Source organism: Palaemon carinicauda, chromosome 8, assembly GCF_036898095.1.
Source record: "Palaemon carinicauda isolate YSFRI2023 chromosome 8, ASM3689809v2, whole genome shotgun sequence".
In the NCBI taxonomy this organism is placed as follows: Eukaryota; Metazoa; Arthropoda; class Malacostraca; order Decapoda; family Palaemonidae; genus Palaemon; species Palaemon carinicauda.
The window spans coordinates 54,982,455-54,990,694 of record NC_090732.1 but is presented as its reverse complement, the minus strand read 5'-3'; the positions used below and the strand labels follow the sequence as shown (position 1 = coordinate 54,990,694).

Sequence of the window (8,240 nt, the reverse complement as noted above, 5' to 3'; positions counted from 1 at the left end):
ACTTGTGTCCAATGCCTTAACACCACGTCAGTTCAAATATCTAAATAGTTTACCTGGCACCTAACTTAAATATAGTACTTGATCACTACTTAGAAGTTTGAAACGATCACTTAATCTCACTATTTTGAAACAACTTGGAGGCTGGAACACCTATCTTCGAAATTCATGCCGCTGGCCCGCTGTTTGTTTACATCCAGTCCACTATATAGTTTGGTCAAAGCCTTTGTAACGGCGACCCTGTGGTTTATTTTTGTTGTTTTTTTTTTTTATTTTGTTTTTATTCTACGCTTTCTTTCACTTTGCTTTAGTTTATTTTAGAGATTGTCTAGCATTTCTTTTCTGACTTTCCAAAGTTTGTAAATGATTTTCCGATATTCAAATATGTTTTCCTCATTTTCTAATTCGAAAGGTAGGCTAGTAGTTTTTTTTTTATTATTATGCTTTCTTTATTTTCAGGGTGTGGTCTCATAATTAGGATGTTCTCGTTTCTTATTCTATCAAGTTTTTTTGTAATCTAGTATAAAGTGTGTCAACGTTTCTTCCTCACCATCGAATAGCTTGCATTTCGTATCGATGTCTTCAAGTTTCTTCCTCCACTGTAGATCTAGTGTGTTGGTGCATGCTCTAAAAAGTATGGCTGAATCATGTCCGTTTTCATATATGTTTTCTTCTTCATTTATTTGTGGTTTCCATCTGTAGTATAGTTGCAACGTGCTTTTCTTTTTATTTCATCTTCCCATACTTTTGTGTCTAGTGCTTTTATTTTTCTACCAGATCCTTTGCATTGAGAAGGCCCTGGAGGTTTAAATCCAAAACAAGATAGTCTTTAATAGTTTTTGCCCATTTCATTTGTATTCTTTTTTTCAAAAATATCGTGAAAGATTTCTTTCACCAGTGCGTTTATGTTGTTTTCCATTATATATTTCACATAGTTTAGGTTCATTTTCATATCCCTGGTGTAGTAACAGGAGGATTCAACTTCTGCTATTAAGGTACCTATTAGCGTATACTTCTGGGCTCTTAATATCATTCTTTATGTTTTGTTTTCTATTGTTTTTAGTTTTTTTATCGCTTCTTTACTTAAGTGTATTGCATCTGTTGAGTGAAGGAGACTTGGGAGCGCCAGCCATTTCAAAAAAAAAAAAAAAAAAAAAAAAAAAAAAAAAAAAAAAACTGTTCCTATCATTAATCTATTGCAACTTCTAGCTGAGATGGAGGCTCTGGTTGATAAATCTGTGGGCTTTATTAAATATTTCTTCTTTGTGTTTCTGGAAACAGTTTCTTTTGCTTGATATTTTTTGTTCCTAAATATTTGATTGAGGTAACTACTTTAGTACCTTCAATTCCCCGTGGTGGAAATTCATTATTATATGCAAGTATGTTGCTTTTTGTTTTGTTTATTTCGAGTCTACATTCGCTGGATATGTAACTTAGTGCCTTTATTGCTATTATTGCATCTTCTATGGCATGTGCGATTTGAAGTCCATCATCTAGAGAGTAATGGGGTCCTTTGACTGGCCAGACAGTACTACATTGGATCCTTCTCTCTGGTTACGGTTCATTTTCCCTTTGCCTACACATACACCGAATAGACAGGCCTATTCTTTACATATTATCTTCTGTCCTCATGCACCTGACAACACTGAGATTAAGTACTGCACTCAAATTATTCAGTGGGTGCTTTACTCTTGATAAGGGTAGAAGAGACTCTTTAGCTATGGTAAGCTGCTCTTCTAGGAGGACACTCCGAAATCAAACCATTGTTCTCTAGTCTTGGATAGTGCCATAACCTCTGTACCATGGTCTTCCTGTGAAGAATTTTCTTCACTCTTCTTCTTTTAATCGTATTTTTAGCTCGCTTCTACTAATACTATAGCTACCCCTTAAACATTCTCTCCTACATCTAGTTTTCTTTAACGAAACATAGGGAGGACTAATTTAAACTTGTTGACAGTGGCACACGCCATGCTCGTGACGTCACAGCGTAGATACGCACAACAGATGGCCTTAGTTGTAACCCCGGCGTATGTTGGTTCTTTCCTTAAACTACATGGGTCGAGATTAAATTCCTAAACTGCATTTTTTATATAAATTCCAATACTGCTGAATTAATGCATCTTGTATTTCTCAATACCAATTAAGGTTTGTTAATTTTAAGATGTATGCCCATCGTACCAGTCCATTGCTAATTAATCATTTTAAATATTAATTTTTAGCAAGCCCGAATAGGTAGGATTGCTGTATATATAACCTCCCTCAGAGCAGCAAGATTTATCTGAGTATTTAGTACAAAATCCTGCCTCCTCTGCACTCCTTGCAACAAAATATTGCCCTGTCCTGAAGTCCCGATATGGCACCCTCAATGGATTACCGTGCGCATCAAGCTCCTCACCTGTCTGGAAAGGTGAAGCCAGGTGATCTCTTCGACCGTAGAGTCGAGCCATTCTACGAGAAGCTGCCCTAGCCTGCTGACCTGCCTGGTCATTGAACCCGAGCACTTCTGGCTCACCCCCCGCACTCTCTCTCCCAAAACTCGACTCACAAAAGGTTGCTGCCGGTCGGAGAGATTGAGAAGAAGAGGACCCTGATGTACCTAGTTACAGCTACAGTGAGAATTCTTGGGGTGAGCCAGGCAAGAGATTAGTGCGACAATCAGGTCAACAGCCACCACGGGCATAGGACTAATCTTTAAAGGAGTGCAGGTACTACATCAATGGCCATTTAGTTTTCCCCCATTTTTTATTAGCTTAGACTAATTTTAACTTTATAGGGAACCTGGCTAATTACACTATTCGGACTGTGTGCGGTGGGATTGTGTGTATATATTTTTTTCTATACAATTTTCTGCCTTTTGAGACTAACACAGTCTCTGGGTCACATGGGCCACGTGTCCGACCCCAATTTGATTATTCATTATTGTAGACCACGTGTCTAACTAACTGATTTTCATCATTTGAATTGCATCTCTTTCGATACCATTTTTTGTGTTGTTAAGATGTCCGTTTTGGTTTAATGTAAATTTGTGAATAAATCAATATTAGGTTAATTAAACCTCTTTCGTATTTTTGCTCCCTCATTTATTTTAATATGTGAATTGAATAGTTGATCACGGGACAAAGTACCCAATATTCAAAGAGAAAACCTAAGTAAGTCTATAGGTGGTAACAGCGAGGAACTTTGCATTAATATATTTGCTTCGAAGGTAAAGATCCTTATCTTTAAACTTTTTAACTACTTTACATCACTGCTCCCATTTTGGATTTTGTCTTAATTACATTAACGTAAAATAACTGTCCAGCATTTCATTGGGGTAGCTGGGACGGAGCCGGAACAGAGCCTGAGAATGAGATGACTATAGACCTGACAAAGCTAGAGTAGGCCATAAATTATTGCAAATTCTACGTGTGGAGTTCTTCGGCCTCTGGACAGTAAATTTCCCTTTTGTATTTTAAAGTGATGGTTTGTGAATTGTGACAGTAAAGTATTAGCAGGGTGTTTGTGCCCCGAGAGTAAGTGCTCATATCCTCCCCTGTTGAACTTTATGTAACTGTTATAAGGAGACTTTCCCGGACTAAGTTCCCACTCAGAACATAACCATAAAAAATTCTCCACACTTCCACTATCTTGAGTTAGAGTTCTCTTGCTTGAGGGTACACTCGGGCACACTATTCTATCTTATTTCTCTTCCCTTTGTTTTGTTAAAGTTTTTTATAATTTAAATCGGAGGTATTTATTTTAATGTTGTTACTGTTCTTAGAATATTATTTTTCATGTTTCCTTTCCTCACTGGGCTGTATTCCCTGTTGGAGCCCCTGGGCTTATAGCATCATGCTTTTCCAACTAGGGTTGCAGTTTAGCAAGTAATAATAATAATAATAATAATAATAATAATCTGCAAAGAATATTGTCGATCATGCGTATGCCTTTAGTGAATCCTGTTTAGGTATCCAGAAGTTGTTCTTCCTTTTGAAGGTGCAATTTCTATTTTATCTTTAAGTATTCCCGTCATGATATTATAAGATACATTCAGGAGGGCTATTGGTCTGAATTCACTAACTTTTGGTTTTGGCACCTTTGGTAACAGCAAGGTCTATAGACCTTGGGTAACAGTTTCGTGTCTGATTTTGTCCAGTTGCAATTGTCTTTTTCTTGTCCTTTTTTTCGTGCTTTTCTAATAGCAATTTGTAACTATTTTTAAAGATTCTTTACTTCTGATAACTTATTTATACATTTCTACTTTCAACCCGTCTGTTCCTGGTACTTTTCTTGTTTTCATTTTCTTTATTCGAATTAGGCTATTTAACCGGTCCCGGTAAAATAGACAAACCTACTTTTAAGCTTATTTTGCCAGTCCGGTAAAATAGACAAACATACTTTGAAGCTTTGAATATTTTATTGTTTTATAGGTTCCTGTCAATGTTGTAGGCAAATGTATAAAAAAGTACTAAGCAAAAAATTATCTAATAAGTTAATAACAAAAGCCAAGAAAAAGGGTAGACCCAAAGGATCAAACATTAATGTTCTGGGACTTCCAAAGAAAAAGTCAAAACTTGATAAGCCAACTCCATTCATCAAAAAATCATCTAATGACAGGGATCTACAGCTACTTGGCTACTGTATAAGTGATAAAGATGCCATCCGTGCCGAGGCTCTCTCTGAAAATGCGGTAGAACAAAACCCTTCTTCAATTCCAACAGCATGTCTGTATGAATATATTTTGATCCATAAAATCCGCCGATATTTTGATTCAGACGATTGGAAAGCTGTGGATCATGTTTATGAAGCCTCAAGATTGTCAGCAAGGTGGACGTGTGAGCTCTGTAGGCTAGTCAGGATTTGAGCAAGATGGATTCTGTGGTCTATGACTGTTGTCTTCAGTGGGTGCACCTTAAGTGTATTGGTAAAAGAACGCTCCCGAAAGAAAAGTTTTGGATTTGCAGAAACTGTTATGCCTAAGAATTCTAAGACAGTTGTATTTATTTTAATAAGTGAATAAAATAATCGTTTTAATGATTTTTTTTAATATGTAATGAACAAGATTCAAAATTGTCTTTAGAATTAGATGAATAAATTTGTTTTAAGTGTTTTGTAATTTTTTAGTTTTATTGTCATTATTTATAATATTTACCGGCAAAATAAACTTAAAGGCAGGTTTGTCTATTTTACCGGGACCGGCAAAATAAGCTTAAAAGTAGGTTTGTCTATTTTACCAGGACTGGCTAAATAGCCTCTTCCTTCTTTATTTGGTTTTCAGTATATTTATTACTTGTATTCCCCACTTTTCCATATTACATATTTTTGCTATAAATCCTCTTTGGCAGACATCTAGGGGTTATCCAAGTTGTAGCTCGTTGTGATTTTGTTCTTGTTTCCTTTCTTATGCTTTTCATCGTATTGTTCTCTCTCATGTTAATTCCACGTGTCTTCCATATTGTTCCTATGTTTTTGGTAGATGCCCTTCCAGTAATTTTTGAAGATTTCTCTCCGGCCTTCCTTCTCTAAGGCATTTCCATATTCGTCGTAAACTGTTACATGCTTATTTGATTTGATTTTGCCTCCCTGTCTTAGTCTATGGATGTGCTTCCATACCTTCCTGTGGTATGTTTCTTCACTTATTTCCTTTTTCATATTTACTTCAACAGTTGTTATACCTTTTTCAACTAACCTTTGTGCTGGTGTCATACCGTTCCACACATGACTTTTCTTAAACTCTTACCGTCGCCAATTGTCCTGACTTACGTTCGGAGGCTACCATTCAATTTAGGACAATCAACTTATTCCTGGCTAGCCTATCTATAACAAACCAAATCTTGGCATAGGCTAATACCGTGTTCATCATAGGTATAGGCTAATACTCTAAGCCTAGATATAAAGTTAAACTTGACTCTTGCTGTGGAGAAGGACGGATCTTCATTTGCAGTGGAGGTTGAAGGAAAGGCTGGTTCCCGGGGTCTTTTTATTCTTACTTCTACAAATGCTAGTACATGACAGGTACTCCAAACTGGTATCCTATAATACAAAGTCTTCATTTAGGACAACGATCCTATGTCAAACAACATGCAATTCGTAGCCTAGGCTATACTGTACTCTTACCTAACCTACTGGTAATGCTGCACAGTTAGCGTGGCAACACAACAATAAACACTTTCACAAATCTGGGAATAATATTGAACATCTCAACTTATGATTGGTGGCACAATTCCAACCACATGCAAGCGCTGCATGAAGCCATTTCAATACTGGCAAAATTATCGTAACATTTGATAATTCTGTTATTGTATTTAAATAGATAACCACAACAGACAATATCAAGTGTTATTAAAACACATAAATGATAACTAAAACAAGTGCATACCTTTTACAAGGGAGAAAATAAGAATTTCACATAATGATAAGGGGAGCAACACCGTTTCCCCTCTACACTGATCGCTGTCGACTTGAAGAGTGCGCTCTGAGCTTACCTTGCACAGCTATGCCCGAGACTCATACAACTATGCTTTTGTTTACCTTTTGAACTCAATCATAAACTCTCGACCGCAGACACAACTACTCCTTTGTTACGCCTCTCTACACCTCAGTGTATGCACACTCGATCCTACACCATCTCAACCGCGTGTGGCTAACATAACATTTTGATGAGATGAAAACCAATTCGTTTATTAAGACTGTAAGGACACCGCTCCCTTCGTCGTCCAGAAGCAACAAACTGCTCATTTATTTGAATTCTCCTTTCACCACACCGTGGTTTCCCATGTATCTGTATTCCGCTCTATCAGAGCTACATTTTGGCATATGTATCATTTCGTTACATGTTTCTGTTAATTCATAATTCGTATATTTGTAAGTGTAAGAAAACCCATATATTTTGGCGGGCAATTCATTCTGACTTGGCGCCAGCGCAATCCTACCTTTCCGTCCGCACCTTGTAATATACTCCCATGCACGTTTGAATAAAGTATCAGTTGATCTTGGTGACGCTTGTCTCACTGTCCTTACAACTGGTGACCCCGGAGTTGAAAGTAGCATCAGTGGTTTTGGCTTTGCCATTAATGGACTTATTACGGCCGTTCTACCTTCTCTATACTCCGTTACCTTAGGCATGAACCTGCCTTTGGTTCTCCCACACTTCGGTGCATGTAAGGCAGTAGGATGAGCTTAACCGACATATCAACTTCTCACCTCTTCGCCGACTCGTCGTCTGGCCACGATGCAGGAAGCAACACGCCCATCGCACCCAACGGCCTCGCCTCCACGCCCAAAGTCAAACTGCCGCCCTTTTCTCAACACAACACCGCTTCCTGGTTCCTGAGAGCAGACGTACTCTTCCGTGTCTCAGCAAGGGCACAGAAAGTCCTGGACCTCGCCGGCAAGCCCATGGGTGACACCTCTCCTGTCGAGGCGTGGGACGAGTTAACCGGCCTGCTTTTGCTCCCCGAAACAGACAGCAACGGCCGACGACGTGAGATTAGCTTATCTCGCGAGATCTTTCTTCGACGCCTACCACAGGACGTAAGGGCCCGATTGACAGACGCCGACATGCTCCCGATGAACGAACTCCTGTCGAAGGCTCAGAAGCTCCACGAGGCCTCCAAAGCATCTCGCCTCGGAGCATCATCGTCAACACCGCCTTCGTTCTCTTCCTTCCGCAGCTGCTCTTCCATAGACTCCTCGGCAACGGCCCCTGAGGACGACGAGATCAACGTTCTATCAAGAAAGAAACCGCTGCAACCAACACGACCGAACCCTAGGACTAACCCAGCATGGCGCTTCTACCACCAACAGTTCGGCAGTGATGCCAAGAAATGTAGAGCACCATGCAGTTTCCCTAAAAGAGGACGCCAGAAGCATCCACCTGCCACCATCGCAGCCGCAGGTAACCAAAACAAGAATGGTTTCTATATCCTCGATACCATTTCCAACCGTAGACTCATGGTAGACACCGGCGCAATGCAGTCAACGTTCCCACCTTCCAAGTCCGACATAGACCGTGGTCCCGACAAAAACGCTCCCTCACTCATCGCCGCCAACGGATCTCCCATACGGTGCTATGGGATTAGGACCCTCAAGATATCTATCATGGGCCGTTCGTATTCTTGGCTCTTCGCCATCGCCGACGTCAATCGCCCCCTCCTCGGTGCGGATTTCCTTGCCCACCACGGACTCCTCGTCGATGTCGCTAACAAACGTCTCATCGACACGGGAACCTGCCAGTCCCGCGCCCTGGAACACAGCCCTGCAAC

General features: G+C 39.7%; 1 protein-coding gene across 3 annotated transcripts in view; it reads right to left on the bottom strand.

Moving 5' to 3' along the window:
• The window catches only part of LOC137645735 (ribonuclease P protein subunit p40-like), a 677,401-nt gene extending 677,197 nt beyond the window's left edge, over positions 1-204 (bottom strand). The window contains exon 1 of one of the 3 annotated variants that reach the window (XM_068378626.1): positions 1-204. This exon is cut by the window's left edge and continues 39 nt beyond it. The gene's annotated coding sequence lies outside the window, so the exon portion shown is untranslated. The other 2 variants (XM_068378623.1, XM_068378624.1) reach the window with 2 other exon arrangements.
• Positions 205-8,240: the final 8,036 nt, after the last annotated feature.